The 22,611-nt window shown below is 43.2% G+C and overlaps 1 protein-coding gene and 1 long non-coding RNA gene across 6 annotated transcripts in view; one reads left to right on the top strand and one right to left on the bottom strand.

Moving 5' to 3' along the window:
* Window positions 1-13,598, bottom strand: part of LOC144823006 (gap junction alpha-4 protein-like) — a 144,757-nt gene extending 131,159 nt beyond the window's left edge. For 3 of the 5 annotated variants that reach the window (XM_078681114.1, XM_078681113.1, XM_078681116.1), the window contains exon 1: window positions 13,441-13,598. The gene's annotated coding sequence lies outside the window, so the exon portion shown is untranslated. The remainder of the gene's footprint in view (window positions 1-13,440) is intronic. The other 2 variants (XM_078681115.1, XM_078681112.1) reach the window with 2 other exon arrangements.
* Window positions 13,599-13,623: 25 nt separating this feature from the next.
* Window positions 13,624-22,611, top strand: part of LOC144823007 (uncharacterized) — an 84,648-nt gene continuing 75,660 nt past the window's right edge. The window contains exon 1 of the long non-coding RNA XR_013608722.1: window positions 13,624-13,758. This is a non-coding gene — a long non-coding RNA (uncharacterized LOC144823007). The remainder of the gene's footprint in view (window positions 13,759-22,611) is intronic.

Here is a 22,611-nt window from a genome sequence, read left to right as displayed (position 1 = left end):
AAATTGGTTCCTAGGGCTCCCCTTTCTGGTGCAATGAGAACATCAATAGGACACCTACATCTAGACCACGTCACAGTCACTTGCATTTAGTTTAGATAAATTCACTGCAGCATGTCCATTTTTGCTTTCCCCTACCACACCTGACAATATTGTGGGTATCGTTATGCTTAAATATTTTCGTGCCACAATACGTTGTTCCCCAGAAGGTGTGGTTGTTATCTTAAATGATAACTATCCAATGGTTGAGAGGTCTTGTCTCATTAAAGAAGATATTGCTCTGGCATGGTTACCATGTGCTTTGTGGGCTACATCAGATACCGATGTGGGACAAATGGTTATCCCACCAGTGCATATTCAAGTGACGGAAGGGGCTTCATTGCCTTGGCTTCCCCAATATAAAATATCTCGGGACGGTGAAGAAGCATTGACGCACATTGTTCAGGATTTGATCAAGGTGGTGGTTGTGGAAGCAGTCCCTTATAACATTTGTAATAGCCCTATCCTTCCCATTTTGAAAAAATACACGGACACTAAAATTTACAGATTCATTATTGATTTACGAGAGGTTAACAAAATTGTGGTGTCCCCATACCCGGTAGTCTCGGACATCAACACTTCTTATTATGGTTCCTCCTACTGCCACTACATTTAGTGTAATTGATTTGAAAAGTGCATTTTATTCAATACCTATTCACCCTGACAGCCGTTATTTGTTCTCCTTAACTTTGAATAATAGATCATACAGATTCTGTAGAGTGCCACAAGGGTATACAGAGAGTCCTAGATTTATAGTCAGGCATTGAAAAGGCAGCTTGATTCTTTTCCTGTGCCGAGAGGGGTGGCTCTTATCTAATAGGTCGATGACATCTTGTTGGCTGTCGATACTCCTGAACAGTGTAAAGAAGGAACCCTGTCTTTTTTTATAATTTCATGCCTCCCAACATCACAAAGTCTCGTGAAAGAAATTGCAATTTTGAAGACAGCAAGTTATCTATTTAGGTCACCTCCTGTCTAAGGAGGTAGGTGCACACACACAAGACCACATACAGACCATTTTAGATACTTCTGTGCCCCGTACTCAGAAGGAAGTTTGTGCACGGATTTGCCTCACCTTTAATTTTAGGCAATTTTTCACACATTATTAAATCTTGGTGGCCTTTTTTTTGCCCCTTCCATGGACTACGGAGTGCCAGAGCACCTTCCAACAGTTATGCCAAGCCCTTTGCTCTGCACCAGTATTAGGTACCCCAGACATGTTGGTGATTGACTATTTGTCCCAGTTAATTTACAGCCGGTCTTCTATTTATCAGCAGGTGCGGGAAGCTCTTCCTTCGTGAGCCCTGCTGTGTTGACAGACCTCCAAGACATCCTGGTCACCAAGAGAGGACGAGATGCGTCACCTGAAGGGCCTGAGGAAGTCTTCCTGGACCACACGATCCCTGGTAAATCTTCTGCTTCGATCCAGGAAGAAAGATATTACAGTGCAGAATGAGACTGTTTGAGCCACTGTCCTGGGTGGTTAAAGATGGACTACAAAAGGGGGTAGCCGATTAGGGACTACTTGTCTCAATGTTAGTGAAAAAAACAACGCCTGCCCAGGACCTTAGGGCACCATCTGTTTTGTTTGCCGATGAAAATGCGCTCACCTAAGAAGAAGGAGATCGCTACGACAATATGCAACAGCAGTACAATCTGCATCCTTGGTCTGACTTGGACTGCTGCCATCATCGCTACTGTAATGTGGGAAGTGGAGGAAGTAATGCCTGGAGCCGCCTTACCTAACATTACTGTTACATCACTTTCTGCAAAAAAGCACTATCATTTTGATTTTCAGCAACATGAACTGGGATACCGGCAAAAATCTGAGAAACAATTCATTTCTTCAAATGTTGCATCAGACACACCAGCTAAGCAATGCTACTAACGGTTTGGGCAAGATTCCTCCTCATCATAACATAAAAGGAATCCCGTTATCACCACTGCCATTCTCTCACAATGGCTCATGCCCAGCTTGGTTCAAACTTCTATATGCCTCTATTGAACAAAGTCTGTTACCCCAATGAAGATGGGGACCCATAAGCAAAAGGGACTGCTTTAGACATGGAAGAATATAGTAAAGGAAATGCAGCAACAAACTAAGTGTATCCAAATTCTAGGTCAGCTAAAGTAAATGGACCCTTGGCAACAGAGATTACAATGACCATTGGCCCCTTTTGTGTACAAAGATCAGGCGATGTGACAGTTGGCCACAGTAACTGTACTGCAGTGTTGCAGATGTCTACGAGAGGCCGAAGCAGCTTCCTTGCATCATGTCACACTTCTTTTGTTTGTGGAACTTCCCACCTCCAAGTTGGTCTGGTACCTGTTACATAGAGTTCCTTCTACCACCAGTGTTTTAGCTCCCCCAACCTACCATCAAGATTTGCAATTGTTCAATCACTATGCTGGTAGTAGGGGAAAATGTGCAATCGATGTCTCTGTAGTCGACCAGATAGAGACCACATGGGAAGCATATAGACTGGAGCATGCTGTATCATCGGATCCAGGTGTTGTGTCTTCACACCGGACAATTCCCTTTCTGTATATGCGGTCATCATCAAACTACACAAAATAGCTACTGAGATATATCAAGATTTAGGAACATGGACTTTGGCTGGATGGTTCTGGAGCGTATTTTCTGTATGGGAATTGAAAATACTATTGGCCTTGTTCAGAATTATAGCTATTCTCTTCTCTTGTTGTTTATGTATCCAATGTGGGCCAATGCTTTGTTCCCTCTGTATTTCCATTTGTACTACTTGTCCACTATCTAAAACAAATGTCCAAAATGTAAATGCCCGTTTAGCAATAGATCAAGAAATCAGTAACGTAGTGTTAGATGATATATATAACATTTATCGTACCCCTTTAAAAGCATAAGAAAATGTCTTCGCTTATGCCAAAAGGGCAGTCTGTGGAAAACGTGTAATAATTTCTGTTAGCATAAGCTAAAACCATTTTGGTTGTGGCATCCATTTTGTTATCAATGTAATTCTTCCGTCGTCACTGTTGTTTGCCCATCTATTCTGCTTGAGTCATCAGCTTTAGTTAACTCCTTCTGTACTGGGCCAAAGAAATGTATGTGCTGAGCAAAGGCCTGTAGCTGCTGAAATGCACCTGGTTAAAGATGCAATTGTCAACTATTTTCTGCTTTTGTAAACAGTTCTGTTCCCTCTCCCACTTTGCTGACTAAGCGATCTCCCATCTGCCCGTGTTTGTGAGTAACTATTCCTGTGTAGGCCTGTACCTTCTATTTGTATCTATATGCTTACTCTGCAACAAACTCTGTATATAAGCACCATGGTCTTTGTATTCAATGTACTACCTCCTGGAACACTGGAGGGTGTTGTATGGACGTGGTCCCACTCATGAGTGATTAATAAACGGGTTATTTAAATTCCAGTTTCAGTGCCAATCTCTATTTTGTTGGTCTACAGAGCCGTGGACAGAGAAGGGTGACTCCTGCACTGGTGTGCCCATTAAAAGGCACATTTCCACAGTGGGCTGAAGTTTGCTGCATCTTGGTGTCGAGTAACAAATGTTTATTGCCAACCAAATTAATGTTAATTAGTCCGTCGGCCTCTAGTAGGATGAAAGACTGAGCAGACACGCTGGGGTTTGAACCTGCGGTTGTGAGGTGAAACATAAGGTTAATAGGGTACTTGCCTTAAAGTTAAGGTTGCGTTATATAATGCCAGTACCAAATCAGAAAGCGAGCACAGTAGAGAAAATCAGGAGCCAAATTGAAAGGAGGCGAAAGTGGGTTATCCCAGTGTGCAAGCAAAGGCGGCGCTGGAGTATGCTGCATCTTGGTGCAGAGTAACAGATGTTTATTGCCAACCAAATGAATGTTAATTAGTCCGTCTACCTCTTGTAGCATGAAAGGCTGAGCGGACGCGCTGGGGTATGAACCTGCGGTTGTGAGTTCAAACATAAGATTAATAGGGTGCTTGCCTTAAAGTTAAGATTGCATTATATAATGAAAGTACCAAATCAGAAAGCGAGCACAGTAGAGAAAATCAGGAGCCATGTGTGTAAGCAGAGGCCTCGCTACCTCTGCCTCCACTGTCAAAACACGATTCTGCTGCATTTCTCCTTCTACAAGTCAACAGCAATGGGCCTAGCATGACAGAGAATGCACACGTTTCTCATTGCAAACTGAGCATTGGCAGGGATGTGCATGTGGCATGTGAAGGGAGGATTGGTTAAAAAGAATGATGCAAGAGAGAAGCGGGGGCGAGTGAGCACAGCAGCGTAGCAAACGCGCTAACTAAAAACAGATGGTGACATAACCCCGAACAGATGGCACCCCTGCTCGTAACCGCAAGCCACAGGACGTGGGCGGATACATTTCCTGGGAAAGGTGGGACATGCACCCGCCTTTGCCCAATTGTGTGCTGTCTTTTTAGAAAGACGCACGCAAAGCCCAACAGAAAAAATGCTAGAAAACAAAAACACATGCACAAGCGTGTGAAAAGTCCAGAGTGATTCCAAGAGGTTGTTTTCCTAGAGCTACGCATGCGCGCTGCGCTAGGCTCGAACTAAAAACCATCAGTATTAGGCACTACATAAAAATTTAACAAAGTGCCTACAGTCTCTCAAAGCCAAAGTTTAAACATTTGTTCTGAAGTGTACCATGGAAGATAAGCTTATTTCTTTATTTGCTACCCCAACATTGTCTCTCTACCATTCTCATTGCATGCTATAAACCTGTCCTTCCATCTCACTCTATCTCCTTAGCTTGAGATACAATTACTTCAATGTGCGTGTGCAAAAGTTTTCTAACAGACCTGGGACCATTTGAGTTAACTGGCCTTAAAGGAACAACCCGTTGAGGATGTTGACACTCAAGTACAACTTCTACTTGAGCACAAGAAAGCAGCAGTGCCCTCTTGTGCTAAGCACGATGCAGTTCGCTCTGACGTCACACCACAGGACAAACACCTAGGGGGCAGATTTATGAAGGCCTTGCGCCACGTTTACGCCGCTGTTGCGTCACGCAAGGCGGCGTAAATGTGGCGCATCCCTACGAACGATTTACAACGTGACGCATCTAGGTAGATGCGTCACGTTGTAAAGCCCTGCGCTGCTTGTGGGCGTTCCGGCGCAGGGTGGGCGTTCCGGTGCAGGTGCGCCTCGCAAAAGTGGCTGAGTGAAATCTATAAGATTTCACTCAGTCACTTTCAGGCCAATGCTGCGTCAAAAGTGTGATGTTCTCTCATTTTACATTAATGTATTACTCTCTCTTTAAGAGTTGTCATTCCACTCAGTGTTCTTGATTCTAAGAATGTACACGCTTCTGGGGTTCTGAGGGAGTCAGTTAATTGTGGATGTTCGTGGATGAGGATTTATTAAACCCACTCAGCTTGGCTTATCTGCATTCTTCATTAATTAATTATTTAAATACAAAATATTATACTGGCGACGAGGATGGGATCGACCTCAACAGGACAACACGACGAACATTTCAAGCAGATTACTTCCTCCTGACCTGCTTTCTCCTCCGGCGGCTGTCAACGCGGATATCAAAGGAAGCGAAGACTTCCCAGCGGCAGATTAAAGAATGTCATTCTGGTGAGGAGAGCGGGAGGTACTTTGACAGGATTGGGGAGTTATTAAAGATTTTAAATAAGAAAGACAGGCTTGTCTTGGCTCGCGCTCCGTCTCTGCCTCTACTCACGCTCTACGTCAGCGTGCGTTTCAAACGCATGCGTTTCAAAAAAAAAAAAGAGGACGCACTACGCGCTGACGGTGTTCTGCGCTTCAGGAGAGCTGCGCTGCATTCCAGTGGAACGTACATTGTTCCTGGAGTGTTCTGGCAAAGATAATACAATGACTCAAGAAGACAGCGCTGAAATAGAATAGAACACTATCTATCTACACTGCCGTCACAGCGCTGAGTCATAATAAAGCACAATCTATCTACACTGCCATCTTGTGGAGATCAAGAGAAATTTTAAAACAATTGTGATTCAAGCTACGTTTTAATACAGAATAACACAAAGAAAGAGAGAATACAAACCCTTATTCAACAAGGCATAAATAGGAGAAGGAAAACATTAAGAAGTGATTGATTACAGATTACATATTTAATTAAACTAATAAGGTGTACTTATATATAATATAAGAAATGCAAAATGTTACACAGCCTGCTTTTTTCCTTACAAGTCCTGGAGAGCCAAATATAAAATGGAAAAAATGGAAAAAAATTTTTGCGAACTACGCTAGAGTCTGCGGAACCAATCTGAGTGCTGAAAGGAAACACTCACTTTTATTACATTGTCTTGGGGGCGAAGGACAAGATGTTCTCGAACATTTACCAGACTTAACAGCGGCTGAACAAAGGAATCTTAATGAGTATGAGGTAGCCATAGTTCAACTTGATAGGCATTATTTGCCGAGACTTAGCACCATCATGGAAAGGTACCATTTTGGTTTGTGTGAGCAAAAGAAAGATCAAACAGTAGAAGAATATGTATCTTCCTTGAGAAAACTTGCTTCGTCATGCAATTTTGGACAGACACTGGATGAAAGAATACGTGATCAGTTTGTTTTAAGATGCGCACATGATGATATAAGAAAAGAACTATGGCTAAAAGATGAACCTCCATTAGAAGAAGTTTTAACTATAGCGAAACAAGTGGAACACATGACGAAATGTGTTGGTGAACTTAGAAAAGAGAAAGAAAAGCCAGCTACCCCTGAGTCGAAGGATGAAGTAAAAGTGGATGAGACTGTTTATCAGTTAAAAAAAAAAGTAGAACATTTTGAAAGTGATGAAAAGCAGGCTAGGTCTTTTAATTCTTCTTTGCCTTTCTCTACTAGCAAGTTTTCTTGTTTTAGGTGTGGTCAATATAATCATTTGGCTAATTCACCTATATGTCCTGCATTGAAAGTAACATGTAATTTATGTAATAAGAGGGGTCATTTTGCGAAGTTATGCAGAAGTAAAACATATAATAGCGATAACTCAAGAAGAAGATGGCCTCAGCCTCATGTGAGATCGATTTGCTTTGAGGTTAATGATGACAAATCAGACCATCCATCTCATTTAGTTAGTGTAGAAGGTTCTATGATTAATTTAAAATTTGACTCTTGCTCAAAAATAACCATAATTGATGAAAAGTTATATAATGAGTTGTTTAAAGACAAAGTGAAACTATTCAAGTGTGATATTTTTCCTCTAGGTTATAGTGAAAAACCCATTATGATGCTGGGTTATTTCATGGCTGAAATAGAACTTGGTTCGAGGATTACTGTTGGTAAAGTTTATGTGTCAAAGAAAGGTGATGCACTATTAGGTTGGTTACATCAACGCTATTTAGGAGTAACTCTTGATCCAAATGCCACTCCCCAAGTTCAAATTCAAGAAGTGTCTGACTCTGTAAGTAAAAATGTGAGTGATGAAAGTTTGTCTTTATCTTTAGCAAAGCAATTTCCAGATGTTTTTAAAGAGCAACTAGGGTGTTTGCGGGGTTATAAACTTCACATAAAATTAAAAGCCAATGCTCTTCCTATTGCGGCCAAAGTGAGGAGGATTCCCCTTGTAGAACAGGCGAAAGTTCAGGAAGAACTTGACAAACTTGTGAAGAATGATATTATTGTACCTGTGGAGGCGACGGAGTGGCTTGCGCCTGTGGTTATAGCAAAGAAATCTACAGGTGAAATTCGTCTTTGCATTGACCTGAGAGCCCTAAATAAGGAAGTAGTGGTTGATAGGTTTCCCCTTCCCAATATTGATGAAATAGTCAGCACTCTAGAAGGTGCAAAATATTTTACCACCCTTGATTTAGCTTCCGCGTACCATCAGATAGAGCTAGATACTTATTCTCAAGACCTGACTGCCTTTATTACACCTATGGGTACGTTTAAATTTAAGAGAATGCCCTTTGGCCTCGTTTCGGCTGCCTCGGTCTTCCAACGTATCATGTCAAAGATCCTAAGAGGTTTGTCAGGTGTTAAGTGCTATCAAGATGACCTGTTAATCTATGGAAATGATATTCTTGAACATGATTGTCGTGTGTCTGATGTTTTAAAGCGGTTAGCTAGTGCTGGCATGACCTTAAAGAGATCCAAATGCAAATTTAGAGTTTTGGAAGTTAATTATTTGGGTCATCGTATCACTAGTGATGGTGTCTTTCCGAAGAAGGAACTTGTTGAAACTATAGACAAAGTTAAGGATCCAACCTGTAAAGATGAACTTCTCTCATTCTTGGGCATGGTGGAATTTTATGGTAAATTTATTCCAAATTTCGCAGACAAAACCCATAATTTGAGAAAGTTGACTGCAAAAAGTGTCGTATTTGACTGGTCTTGTGAATGTAAAGAGGAATTTGAGTGTATCAAGAAAGAATTGAAAAAAGCTCCTTCCCTTCATGCGTTTGTTCCTGGACTACCCACTGTCATGTTCACAGATGCAAGTGATAAAGGCCTGGGTGCGGTTTTAGTTCAGAAGAGAAATGGTAAAGACTATCTTATTTGCTGTGCTTCTCGTTGCCTCAGAGGATCGGAGTTTAATTACTCAGTAATAGAGAAGGAATCCCTTGCCATTTTTTGGGCGTTGAGAAAGTTCAAGAATCTCATTTGGGGAACGAAGGTGTGTGTGTTATCTGACCATAAACCTTTGAGAGAGGTCTTTTCAAAGAAAGGTCTAGATGCCATTTCATCAAGAATTAGGAAATGGATTGTTTCTCTACAGGAATTCGAGTTTGAGGTAGAATATATCCCTGGGATAGCTAACAGATCAGCTGATTGTTTATCTAGATTAGTCAACAGTGAGAATACTGATCATGAAGAATTGTGTGAACCTGATGAATGTACTAATGTGTGTGAAATTACAGATGGTGCAATTAATGAAAATGAATGGAGGTTGGAGTTGGGTAAAGATGAAGAAATTTCCAATGTGATTCTTTCTTTAAATGGTGATTTACGCCTGTCTAAACCTTGGTCTTTAGTTTCAGATGAGCTCTCTGTAAGTAATGGTCTATTGACTCGTGGTACTAAACTTGTTCCTCCCTCTTCGCTACGAGGAAAGTTGTTGTCCCTAGCTCATTGTGGTCATCTGGGGATTGTTAAGACCAAAGAGTTCTTACGTATGCAATTTTGGTGGCCGGGTATGGATCTTGAGACTGAAAGAATGGTCAGAGAGTGTCCTGAGTGTTGTTCTAGCGACAAGATTCTTAAAACTAGACAAATGCCCATGGTTAAGAGGAATTTACCTGGTCACCCTTGGGATGAGGTTGCCATTGATATCTTGGGTCCTTTATCTGGTGTTTCTGACACTCCCTACCTCATTGTTTTAATTGATCTTTATTCAAGATGGATTGAAGTTTCTGCTGTCAGGGAGATTACTTCTGATTCCATCATTAACTTTTTAGAGCCTCTATTTTCCAAGGAAGGATTTCCAAATAGTATATTATCTGACAATGGTCCCCAGTTTTGTTCCTCACTTTTTGTTGATTTTTTAAAAAAATGTGGTATTGCTCAAAAAAAATGTTCACTTTATCACCCTGAGACTAATGGTGCTGTTGAGAGGGTCAATAAAACTCTAAAAGAGTCAATTCAACTTGCTCGGGCTTCTGGTTTGAATTGGAAAACCACTCTCCAAGACAGGATAAATACCTATCGCTTTGTCCCTCATTCTTCCACTGGGAGATCACCATTCGAGCTTTTCAAAGGGAGGATTCCTAATACTTTGTTGTGTCCTGGGTGGATGTGCTTAAACAAAGGTTTGGTGAACAATGATATAGGTGAATGGAGGACAAAAGAATTGCTTAAGCAAAGTGCACGTAAGTCATATTTTGACATAAAGAAATGTGTTAAGTTTCATGAGATAAAAGTTGGTGATCTAGTTAAGATAAAGACCCCTGTTGGACGAAAACCGTGGTCAAAATATACTGATGTTAGAGCTGTTGTCAAAATTTTCAAAAATGCTGTTAAGACTGAAGATGGAAGAATTTGGAATAAGAGTCGTGTTGTTATTGTTAACCCTAATGTGAATTGTGGCTCGTCTCATAATGACAATAGTTTGTGCAATAATTCTTTTCTTCCCTCTAACGCTTCTTTTGACAGGGTGTCTTCGTCTTCTACAAGAAGTCAAAGAATTCGTAGTGCGCCGTATTATTTGAAAGATTATGTTTAGTCTGTTTTTTCTTCATTTAGCCTGTTGTTTTTCTTCTAGCTTGTTTATAAGGAAAGGGAGATGTGTGATGTTCTTTTTCATTTTATAAAAGAAGGGAGATGTGTGATGTTCTCTCATTTTACATTAATGTATTACTCTCTCTTTAAGAGTTGTCATTCCACTCAGTGTTCTTGATTCTAAGAATGTACACGCTTCTGGGGTTCTGAGGGAGTCAGTTAATTGTGGATGTTCGTGGATGAGGATTTATTAAACCCACTCAGCTTGGCTTATCTGCATTCTTCATTAATTAATTATTTAAATACAAAATATTATAAAAAGCCTGCGCGAAGCAGGCGTAGGTCTTGATGCAGCATTGGTCAGATAGGGCACCCCCGAGCCTTGCCGGAGCTGCGTCGCGCTTGCGACGCAACTCCAGCAATGCGCCGCCTTTACGGCACAGATGCGTCACGCATCTGTGCCGTTTTTGCCCCATGGTGCGCCGCATTGTAAATGCGGCGCACCACGGGTGGCGGAGCTGTGGCGCACTGTGGCACACATTAACTGGCGCATCCCTGGGGATGCGCCAGTTAACATTTATCTGCCCCCTAGTGCCAAAAATCAGCGCGAGGTAACGCACTGCGCAGGTAGAGTAGTTTAATGGAGTTTTTTTGTCACTTCACGGAGAACTCCGCCTAGGCCTAGTTAGGTTACCAAGTGACATGCAAGAAATCAGCAACAATTCCTGACGTTTCATCCAGCACTGCTTTGCATGCTGGGTCTTGGGAGCACATACCTCTAATAGGAGGGGCTAACATTCCAATAATGGAAAGACCTGATGGCTCATGATCCAGAACTATATGGGTTGGTGCTGCACATGTCAAAAATTATATTTAGGGATGCCAACTAGTCCATAGGGTGACCAGATGGCTCCATGTCACCGGGACTACACTCTTCTAGTCTTTGGCTTTGCTTTTACTCATTCGTGCATTCTGGGGGTTATGGCCTTGTTTGACTTAATTGGACTAATTAACCTGATAATAATGAGATGTAAAATCTAAGTCCATTTAAAATCAAAGTCCAGGAATGGAAACATGGTGCCCGAATAACACGGAGTAATATATAGCCTTCTGTTATGAAGGTCATTTTCAATGTGCTCAAGATTCGCAGTTGTACGTGCGAGGGGTTCGCATATCCGGATTTACTCATTGCATTCTGGTACTTTTAGTTCTAACTTTATATTCAACTACTACTCTGACACTTCCCGGGTACAGTGCAGCCTATTAATCACTTTTCAGAGCTGGAGGGACTAAAATGGCCCACCCATGCAAGCCCGGTGTGACATACTGCAGGTTCGGATTGGTTTAAACTTTTTTTTTTTAGGGTCACCTTTGGTTTTCAATCTAGCTAGTGGAGGGAGAACCAGTGGATGGTAAACCACATGCCTGGCTGAGATCGAGGTCATCTTGGACACTTGACTGCAAAACAAGCCAAGCTTTTATGTGGCTTCTGCCTCCTACCCACGAGCCAACCTCATGAGCCAAGAATTAAAGACCTATCGTAACTCTTTAATGTAAAGCATGAGATAGAGAAACCGGTCTATTGGCTGAACTGCATAATGTGAAACCAGAAAAGCTGGGTCAATTCAGGATTCCCAAATGAGCAAATTGGGTCATCATACGCAAATGTTTTATTTCACTGTGTCTCTTTCCTTCATTACTGCATATAATAACACCTTTAACTATGTGGGGGCCAGGATGTGCGCCACACAAAAACCTTTTGCTGGATTTATTACTGTGTTTCTCCAAGTAGAATTAGAATCCAGACCACACATATAAAGTGCATATGACACTGTCTTGATTCCACTTGTTAAACACATTTTGGGAAGATTTCATCCTTTTGTTACAGAATGTCTGTAATACGAACTACATGGCTCGCATTTCAGGGCTCTGCTGGTGTGGGGGCTCTTAGGGTTAAGCCAAAGCAATGGATCTCCCTACTAATTTTTGGGCTCACACACCTCCAATCCCAGCCTTAACTGCAAGTATCAGAATACAAGGGAAAAAAAATCTTGAGTAGAAAAGATAATCAAGACTGGTCTCAGAAAACACAAGAACTGTGCTCCATCAACGTTTGTATATTGCAAGCCAACCACTCGCAGGACGCAAGATATTCTCGCTCAAGCAGTGGCGATGGAACAATGTTCAGTGGGGGGTGCTGTCGTCATCATTGACGTCACAGGGAATGTGAAAAAAGGTATGGCAGCTGAGCCACACCCATTCAGTAGGACTGTGGTATGTAGCCAGTGGCACATTTTGGAGCACACTGTTGCGAATGTACACTGAAGCATGGTGTGGTACCATAGTCAGTTAACATGTTTTACATTGAAATGGCCATGAAATTGATATGTGGTTGTAATGATTCAACTATATAACGAACTAAAGATAATGTGTGGAAATAGGTTTCTGCAAATAGCCACATCACAATGTAATGTGTCTTTATTGGTATTGAAGCTTTTAAAATCTTTGCTTTCCTCGCATTTAAGATTTTTTTAAGTGCTTCGTTTATGCTTTCATAACAGATACATTTTGAAATATTTGTAAAGCTCATTTACAGATATTTAAGTGCTGTATTGGGGAAACACTGACATCCTACAGCCTTTCTTTCCTCTCACACATTGCGGTACCAGCAAGATTGACAGATAGTTTACTTAACAAAGTCATCTAACTTTGCGGTCAAAGAAAAGTAAAACACCAACCAACCTCCAGGTTAAAGGAATAAGCAGCAGTTTGTCGAAAGACCTAGTCTGACATTTGACCTCTGCTTTTGATCGCACAGCAAATATGACAGAGGTAAAAACAAACGCATCGTTATCGCTCAATCGCTTCCTGAAATTCAGCATGGCTATTTTGGGGGTGCGGCAGCACCCTTACTTTCAGATCTATGCTCCCAAGCCATTATTGTGCAAACCCAAACTAAGTCTCACAATAAACACGTCATTCGTTAATATTTATAAAAAAAAAAACAGGAAGCGAAACTGAAAAACACCGATCAGATTGAATTTGTTACAATTTTGCAAACAACAGAGGAAAGAACGGCCTGGTTGCCGGTGGACACCACCAATGTGGTTGCCTGGACATTTGGTGAAATTTAGGTGAGCTCATTTGGCTCGATTAAAGTGCCAACAAAACACTAAATAATTACTTAGACACCCAAACAAAAACAGACTACCTTTATTCAAGAACAAAGTATTCACGAAGATAACAACCAAAATGTCGACTTACTTGAGCAGGCGAAGAGGCTTCGTTTTCATCTCAATTGGTTTCAAACAGAAGTGCAGGGAACGGTAAAAGTAACTGCGGCAGCTTGTGCTAATCAAATAATCAAACCACGACCAATCGGTAGGCAGAGGAAATCAACAAAGCACGTGTGTTTCTCGAGCGAGACGAGCACACTACACTGCCAATCTAGGAGAGAAATACATACTTTTTTGCTAAATGAACAACAGGGGGACACAAGGAAAAGCCCTGCCTTTATCACTGTTTTCTCCAGGAAGTTGGAAGGGCGGGCAAGCGCTCTATTTTGGTCCAAAAGATAAACCGGTGAGTTTGGCACTTTTTCAAGTTATGTTTTGCTTTTAATAAACCTGTGGAAACAGATTTGTTGTTGCGAGCGTCTGTTATCTTGTTCCCCGGTGAAATCTGACACATCTCACGCTGTTGTCTGGGTTTTTATTTGTTACACGAAACTGCCAATTGGGTGCATCTCACAAATTTCCCTTTCCGCCAGTCCTGCCTTTTGTATTAAGAAAAACTAAACTACACGTCCCAGAATACTAAGGGGTGTTGACTAAAAATCAAGGACCTAGGACGAGTTGGTAGGCATACCTGCATTTAAGAGCTATCTTTAAAGTGCTACTGCAGATGTGGGATTTTGACAGACGACAACAAGGGAAAATTAATTATTTATTTAATTTTTCCTCATGGTCCTCTGTTAAAATCCCCCTCCACCGCTCATACCTGCACGGACCGTCCCTGACCCCAAGTCAAACTGAGGTGGCATGGTGAGCAAAGGAACAATGGATTCAACCCAGATCTCTTGAACGAGGGTGAGTTGCTTGAAAGGTTCAACAGTCGTCCATCATCTTGTATTGTTTACAACATAAACATGCAGGCCAGGCAGCTAAAACAAAAAAAACTCCAGTTGGAATCCCCTTTGTTATGGAAAGGTGATAACCAAACAACATAGAGCTCTTAAGTTTCCATGAATGAGTTGCTCTTCAGTCTGGGAATTTTCTTTGAATTCTGGGACTTGTAGTCCTGATTCTGTAAAGGGTTCACAGGTCTATTATTCCCAGCATGTAAAGAAAAAAAAACGACTTGGAAGAGCTACTCTTGCATGGTATAATGGGACAACAACTCCCAATAGCGTATTGTTAAAGGAAAATGGCGTCCGCAGTGGAAGCGCCTGTCTCTCTGGCACACAACAAGATGCAGGATGGCACAATGATGTTTGATATTTAAAAATCCTTAGCGCAGTTCACAGCAGTAACCACTTGTGGAGAGTGACATTCCCCTTTACAACATGGGTTGCTCATAACTTTGCTCTGCTGCTACCTCTGGTTTTTCATTATGCTGTGATTCATCTTCTGGCCATTCACTTCTCTTTCAGGGCTTTGTAATCTCCTCCTGTCTCCTAGCAAGCTGGGAGGTTTCTGGGCTCTAGAGCTTCAGGTCATCCAGAAATAAACCATTAAATCAATGGGGTATCACCCACGGAGTCAAAGGACCTGGGTATGAATCAGATTAAGAAAAAACAGTGGTCCTAGACTATCAATTGGAAAACAAACTTTACATGAAAAACATTTTTGATTCTGAGAATGCAAATTAAATCAGCATACTTTGACTCAAGCTGGATAAGGGAGATATACGTCTTATCTGAAATAGCTCTATATACATTAAATGAAACTAAAACAGTACCCTAACGTATCAACACAATCAATAAATTGTCACCACACTCCGATAAGTATACTTCTGTAGAATTTACATATTTATTTACAGTTTTTATAAAACAATAGTGATCAAGGAACGGCGCAAGGACTATTAAGTATAGTCAGTGAGAAGGAAAAGGGTGCTCAGGTGTTTAGAAAAGGAAAGAAAGAAATTTAGTATACAGTTCTGATATTTACAATAGAACAAAGCGGGCAACCTTCCGCTGTCGGTGTGTGCCTGTCCGCACAATTTGTTTTGGGGGGTGGGAGGAAGATGGGGACGTTATAGGTACAGGCACATTGATAATAAAAGTGTCGACGTTTCGACCCTGATGCTCATGGGATGTTTAGGGCCTCGGCGGGTGGTCTTCCTCAGGACGGGGGGGGGGGGTTAAAGAGCTGGCTTGGCTGTAGTCCAATGAATGGTCTGGATCGGGCACCAATAAGGCTGGTCAACTGGGAATTCAGTTCAAGCTTCCAGGGTATAGATCACCTAATGACTTGGGGAATGATTCAATGAGTAGATCAATCTGTTCTTTTTTGTAATACCAAGGGATATATGTAATAGGGCAGTCCTCCCGGTGCCCCCACGGGCTATCCGGTGGTTGGAAGGAATATCGCCTCTGTTTCTGCCTGGGAATGTTTTTAGTCACCTTGAAGTAAGTGTTAGCCGTCTAAAGCTACTGCTCCTCGCGCTAGACGCTGTTCGCACTAGACGCGGCTTGCAGTCACCGGGGCACAGAACACTTACTTCAAGGTGACTAAAAACATTCCCAGGCAGAAACAGAGGCGATATTCCTTCCAACCACCGGATAGCCCGTGGGGGCACCGGGAGGACTGCCCTATTACATATATCCCTTGGTATTACAAAAAAGAACAGATTGATCTACTCATTGAATCATTCCCCAAGTCATTAGGTGATCTATACCCTGGAAGCTTGAACTGAATTCCCAGTTGACCAGCCTTATTGGTGCCCGATCCAGACCATTCATTGGACTACGGCCAAGCCAGCTCTTTAACCCCCCCCCCCGTCCTGAGGAAGACCCGCCGCCGAGGCCCTAAACATCCCATGAGCATCAGGGTCGAAACGTCGACGCTTTTATTATCAATGTGCCTGTACCTATAACGTCCCCATCTTCCTCCCACCCCCCAAAACAAATTGTGCGGACAGGCACACACCAACAGCGGAAGGTTGCCCGCTTTGTTCTATTGTAAATATCAGAACTGTATACTAAATTTCTTTCTTTCCTTTTCTAAACACCTGAGCACCCTTTTCCTTCTCACTGACTATACTTAATAGTCCTTGCGCCGTTCCTTGATCACTATTGTTTTATAAAAACTGTAAATAAATATGTAAATTCTACAGAAGTATACTTATCGGAGTGTGGTGATAATTTATTGATTTTGTTGATACGTTAGGGTACTGTTTTAGTTTCATTTAATGTATATAGAGCTATTTCAGATAAGACGTATATCTCCCTTATCCAGCTTGAGTCAAAGTATGCTGATTTAATTTGCATTCTCAGAATCAAAAATGTTTTTCATGTAAAGTTTGTTTTCCAATTGATAGTCTAGGACCACTGTTTTTTCTTAATCTCATCCAGAAATAAATGCAGACCTTAGGTGCTGTCATCTTACCTGTGGGAGACTCCGTGTCATGCATTCACCAGCCCTGGTAATGGTGCAGTTAATTGAGTACTCTGCAGAGCCTTTGGTCAAGAAGATTTTGGAACTGGAAACAACTGGGGTGGTTTGGATACCACCTTTATACTCATTTTCCAGACCCTAGCTGTAGCTCCACGGTCTAAGATGTCAGAACTGTTTTGAGGTAGTTCTCTTTCAAATGTCATTTTGTGGCTGCTTCTCAGACATAGTAATTGTGGAAGGTGATGGCTCAGCAGGGAGCCATGACACAGAATCCCATCAGGAATATTCACAACAGGGGCACGATGATGTGTGAGATCTCTACGACAGTCATCCAAAAGCAGTACTCTGGGGAAAAAACAAAGTGCAGACAGTAGAAAATGCAACCCCATCCCCCACCCCTACCGTCTACCTAATGGCAGGGCCAAGAAGAACTAATTATAAGCCTCTGCTAACAAGAACCTCATTGTGTTTCTAAGGGTTGACCTGTCTACAGCGTCTCTCACGTGTCTGGGACTCCATCCTCCAGCTACAGGAGTGCAATAAATAAACTTTAACTGTCACAGGAAGTTTATCCATCTTACATATTGTGCTGAGCTAGAGCTAGGGGCCATCCAAAATGGATATCCCTGGTCCCAGTTCTCAGACTCTAACCATACACAGATTCCTACTACCATACATGTTGCACACTCTCCTGCCATACATGCACTCCACACACACAGAATGTCAGCACAAGGTCTGGGTTCACATTTAAGCAGAACTTTACACGTGCATGCTCAGACCACGCTCACTCCTGACAAGGCGTAAAAGGTCTGGAGATACTAAAGGTTCCAGACCTCGCATTACAAGGGACAGGCCTGGGAGTCTGCACACATTCTAGATTACTGTGATGTCTAGACCAAACTGTCACAATTCGCTCCCTGTGTTCTCGTGTCCACCACCCGGGGGCTGAACTGTGGGACTCTCCAGTGTTCTAATATGCTTCCTGACACTACCCTGCATGCATATCTTGACTTCCAGCCATTTGGACACTGTTTAGGAATTGACATCCATTCATAATCCATGCCGGGTTTTGTGAAAGCCAGCGTGCTTAGACTTAAAGCCAGCCTACTCATGCCTGAAACTCTATTACCGAGAATTCCCTTCTCACTGCTTTGTCTCCACCCCTGCAGGCCAAGGATGGGTGGAGGAATTCAGCTCACCTGTGGCTGGCAGCTGCTAGCCTGCTCACACCAGCTGCATGTGATTACTGTGAACTCTTTTAACCCCTTCCATGCGGCCGCGATTCTGCGCCTGTGCGGCAAAATCGCGAGTGGGCGGGTTTATGATGGCCCCCAGCCGTCATCAGCACACGAGCCCCGTAGTGCATGACGGCTGGGGGCCGTCATCAGCATGGAAGGGGTTAAGCCCCAGCTCCCTTCAGGCAAAGGTTAGTCATTGTAGTTGTTTACCGGTGAGACAAATCCTTGGTTCCAGAGTTCCCTGACCTTTTGCTATTCTTGTTTCCAGTGTTTCCTGAGCTTTAATTATGCCTTGTTCCTGACCTGCTGCTGTTTTCCCTGTTCCCGAATTAGCACTGCCTGCAGTGCTACCCTGACCCCATAGCCTTAGTATTCCTTGTTCCTGAACTGCAGCAGTTTCCATTCTCCTGAATTAGCACTGCTTGCAGTGCTACCTTGTTTCCTGAGTTCCTGAGCTATAGCTATTCCCTGTGCCTGAATTAGCACTGCCTGCAGTGCTACTTTGTTTCCTGAGTTCCTGAGCTATAGTTATTCTTTGTTCCTGGGTTTAGCTATTTCTTGTTCCTGATTTGCACTGCTTGCAGTGCTCTCTTGACTCCTTGTTTCCTGAGCTGTATCTATGTCCTGTTTCCTTGAACTAGTATTGCCTGCAGTGCTACCTTGACTCCTGAGCTCTAGTAATTTCCCTGTTCCTGAACTAGCACTGCCTGCAGTGCTACTGTCATATAGTTACTGCTTGCCTATAAACCGTGTTAAGTTAGCATGAGCTTATTAAATATTTAAACGCCATTTTACCTTTGGCTGCTTCTGCACACGACACACAATTGTTGTTTTAGCTTTCAGCCTAGAAGAGCGTTGCGATTTACACAAGAATAATATGTAATTGCTCTGATATCAGCTTTGCTTAGTAAACTGTGTCTGTACAGTGAGTACTGAAGCCTTCAAGGATAACTCGACATAGTGTTGTTGTACGGTCTGCTCTGCGCACCTTCCTAGACATAACATAAATGCAGCTGCTGCCAAAATCTGGCTTTAGGCGCGTTTTATATTGCTCTGCATACAGCACACGATACACACTTGATGCTGTTCGCATGCAGAGAGTTGGTGGAAGATGATGTGATCCCTTCAGATAAGGATCTTGAGGTATGGGGCTGCCCTGCTAAAACCCACTGAGACCTTCTTAGATATAATATAATATGCTAGATAGGGAGGGTGAGAAATAGGTGTTGTTGAACCCTATTCATTTCAGCATATTTAGTATGTTGTCACCTTTTGCATTCTATGGACTTGTAACTATGCTGATAACTTTGCTTCTTATAATATGTTTGCTTGTATTATCTAAGATACTGCGTTTGAGAACACTGCATTAGTAAATAAATATTTCAAATATGCACGCGTCCTCATTTACTCCACGTTCTGGTTAGAAATGATTGTATAACGAAAGGGTGCTCATGTATTCCTGGTGACCTGAGGTATTCTAAGTTCATGTTCTGATTTGTCTAAACATTAGGAGTTTGTAATACCCAATGAGCCACTGTAGCTAGCTCGGTAAGGGAATTTTGGGTACTAAGGTGAGTTTTGGCACACCCTAATTCACTGAGGTTCCAAGTCTCTATGCACAGTTCTGTAGGAGAACGGAATCCCTGCTACATGGCGCCCATACGTTGGTGGTCTTATTTCATGACACTCGAGTAGTACATCATTCAATCCTTAACCCCTTCATTGTCGTTTCCGGAGAACGGTGGTGTCGGAAAAAACCTACCTATTTGTGAAATAGGTCTTTCAAGCTTGAATCTTTCTAAACGGTTTCCTTGAATTACTACCCAGTTGTGCTACAAAGTTTACTTTGTCTGTTTTTTTCTCTGTGTCGTCATGGCTAATGCCGTGGACATTACGCAACATAGTCGAATTGCGGTGCGCAATCATTTGCAACATTATAATGTCCCTGTGGATGGCATGGCCATGATATTGGTGGTGAGTGCGGAGACAGCTTACCCTTACGAGATATTTTATTCGTGGGTGACGTTCCCGGCTGTGGACGGCACTACAGGTGTGTTCCACACGTACACTCCCTCCCCTGTGCCGAATGAATACACGCCGTACCGGGCAAAGGAAGTACCTATTGATACTTGGCAGCATAGCGTTTGGTTTGGTGGCGCCCTCCCCCATTCTTTGACAGCTCTGAGGTTAGTTCCTTTGTCCATTCCAGGCCCAAATTGGCCTGTTTTGGCTGGATTTACACCTCATCCTCAACACGGCAATTGTACTGTTGTTGAACTTCGTAGACTACATGTAGTCTCCATTAGTGTTATTCGAGCGTTGGTACAATACATAACCCGTAATCTTCCGGGTGGGGCCCCGGGAGGCGCGACCTTTCCTGCGGGACAGGGTGGTATGAAGCTCAGTCCAGTGATGGTCAATGCTGTAATGGGCAAGCGTCCCCAGGATAAGGATGAATTTCCTTTCTGGCTTGCCGAGAAATTTGATCAGCTGGAAGCAGTATTTCCGAACACGACTCCTGGTGAAAAACACAGGATTCTGACAATTAGTTTACCCAAAGACTTGGCCCCTGAAATCGGTGACTGTGAGACCTGGGGTAGAACTTTTGCGGCGGTCTATGCGAGGTGCTACGGCACTCCGTCTATGACTGTCCTGCCTGCGGTCCTTAAGCGTGTTCAAGACGAGCACGGACCTGAGGCAGCGGTTGAATTGGGCATGCGCCTGTGTGGCACCTTTGATGTGGTTTGCGATCTCATACTTGCTAATGTCAAGGGAGATGCAGTGAACTTTCAGGTAGCCAATGCTTTGCAGGCGATCCCCGATGCCGAAAAACCCCGTCAGTTAGCGAGGATTATTGTGGCGGCTTATAAAACCGTGGGTCGCAATAGTAGGGGTCTCAAGCCTTTTTCTACTAAAGAGAAAACGCAACCCCAAGGGCAGAAGTGTGACACGGACGTTCAGCCCAAGTCCAAGAAACAAAATTGACCTAAAAAACAAAAACAGGGAAAGCAACAGCAACAGAAACAGGAGTCTCATCCTGCGTCTCCCGTGCCTGCCCCTACACAACGTGTTTATGACTTGCGCGATCGCGCGGAGATTAAATCACCTGATCGATTTCAGGTTTCTGATCAACGCTCTCCTCGTTCTTTTCAGGAGTCATCGGCCTCGTCGACCGGTGGTGGAGGAGGCGGAAGGGGTCGGGGTGGCCAGCAAGGACGTGACCAGCCCCGCCCAAAAAACGGTGCAGGAAAGCAGGACGGCCTGACGCCGAAAAGACCCCAGTTTCAAAAGAAGAAGGTCGCCTCTTTAACAGCGAGATATGCCACAGATAGTGAGAACGCGGCTTCGGAATCTGACATGGGCTCTGACCTTGCTGGACAGCGCGGCAGAGATTACCATAGTGCGAGAGGCCCTGCGTCCACTACTGAAGGTGACAGCGACTGACCGTTATGTTGTAGTTGAAACAGCTGACACTAGAGTTGCTCCCCCTGACAGACTTTATGAAATTGTCCTGTTAATCGAAGGTGACATGCAGCGTACCATCAAAGGGATATTTTGGGAAAATCGTTCGTCTACATACCACATTTTGTTATCGGAGGCTGACTGGCCCCCACCTTTTGTTCTCGCAGCGCCGCGATGGGAGGAGGTGATTCTCCCTAGTTTCGCGCACACAGTCTCGAAAGAGCATGCGCTGAACTTTGCAGAAGAGTGGGCTAAGGCTCTAGCGCCAGCTCTGTACCGTACACACTGTGTTTGGGATAAATTCTCCCCACACCACGAGATTCCTTTGCGGTCTCAGCCACAGCCTCAACCTCAATATCCTATTCGGCGTGAAGCTAAGGCTTCCGTTGCGGAAATCCTTGAACAATTGGAATATCAGGGAGTAATTGAAACATGTGTGTCACCAATGAATAACCCTCTGTTTACGGTGACCAAGCCAGACGGTTCTTATCGTTTGGTATTGGATTACCGGCATTTAAACTCGCATTGCCGTACCTGTGCAATACAGAATACTCACGGCTCTACCTTGGTGGATAGTCTAGTACGTAAGCGTTTTAAGACCACGCTCGACATATCCAACGGTTTTTATGCCCACCATTTGGATGGTCTCAGTTCCCAATGGACCTCCTTTACTTGCGGCGGTGTCCAAAAACAATTTCGGCGTTTGCCTATGGGCTATAAGAATAGCCCTGGGATTTTTACTGCCCGCATGGTCTCTCTTTTGGAGAGAGTCGACCCTGATGCTTGCTCGTATGTGGATGACATTTATCTCACTGACGACGAACTTTGGGAGCATCTATGTCGCGTTGACCGCTTAATTTGTAGCTTTGCAGACATGGGTTACAAATTAAATTTTGCAAAATCGCACATTGCAGAATATACAGTGTTGTTCCTGGGCTATGAGCTCAACAATGAAGGTAGAGGATTGGCTCCTCACTTCCTGGAGAAATGCGCACAATTGCGTGCTCCGACAACTCTGAAAAAATTACAGTCTTTACTTGGTTATTTGAATTTCGGGAGGACATACATTCCGGAATATGCCCAGCGTATCAAGCCTTTGTATGCTTTGATACAACCAA

The sequence above is a fragment of the Lissotriton helveticus genome, chromosome 3_1 (assembly GCF_964261635.1).
Source record: "Lissotriton helveticus chromosome 3_1, aLisHel1.1, whole genome shotgun sequence".
Classification (NCBI taxonomy): domain Eukaryota; kingdom Metazoa; phylum Chordata; class Amphibia; order Caudata; family Salamandridae; genus Lissotriton; species Lissotriton helveticus.
This window is presented reverse-complemented; position numbering and strand designations above follow the sequence as displayed.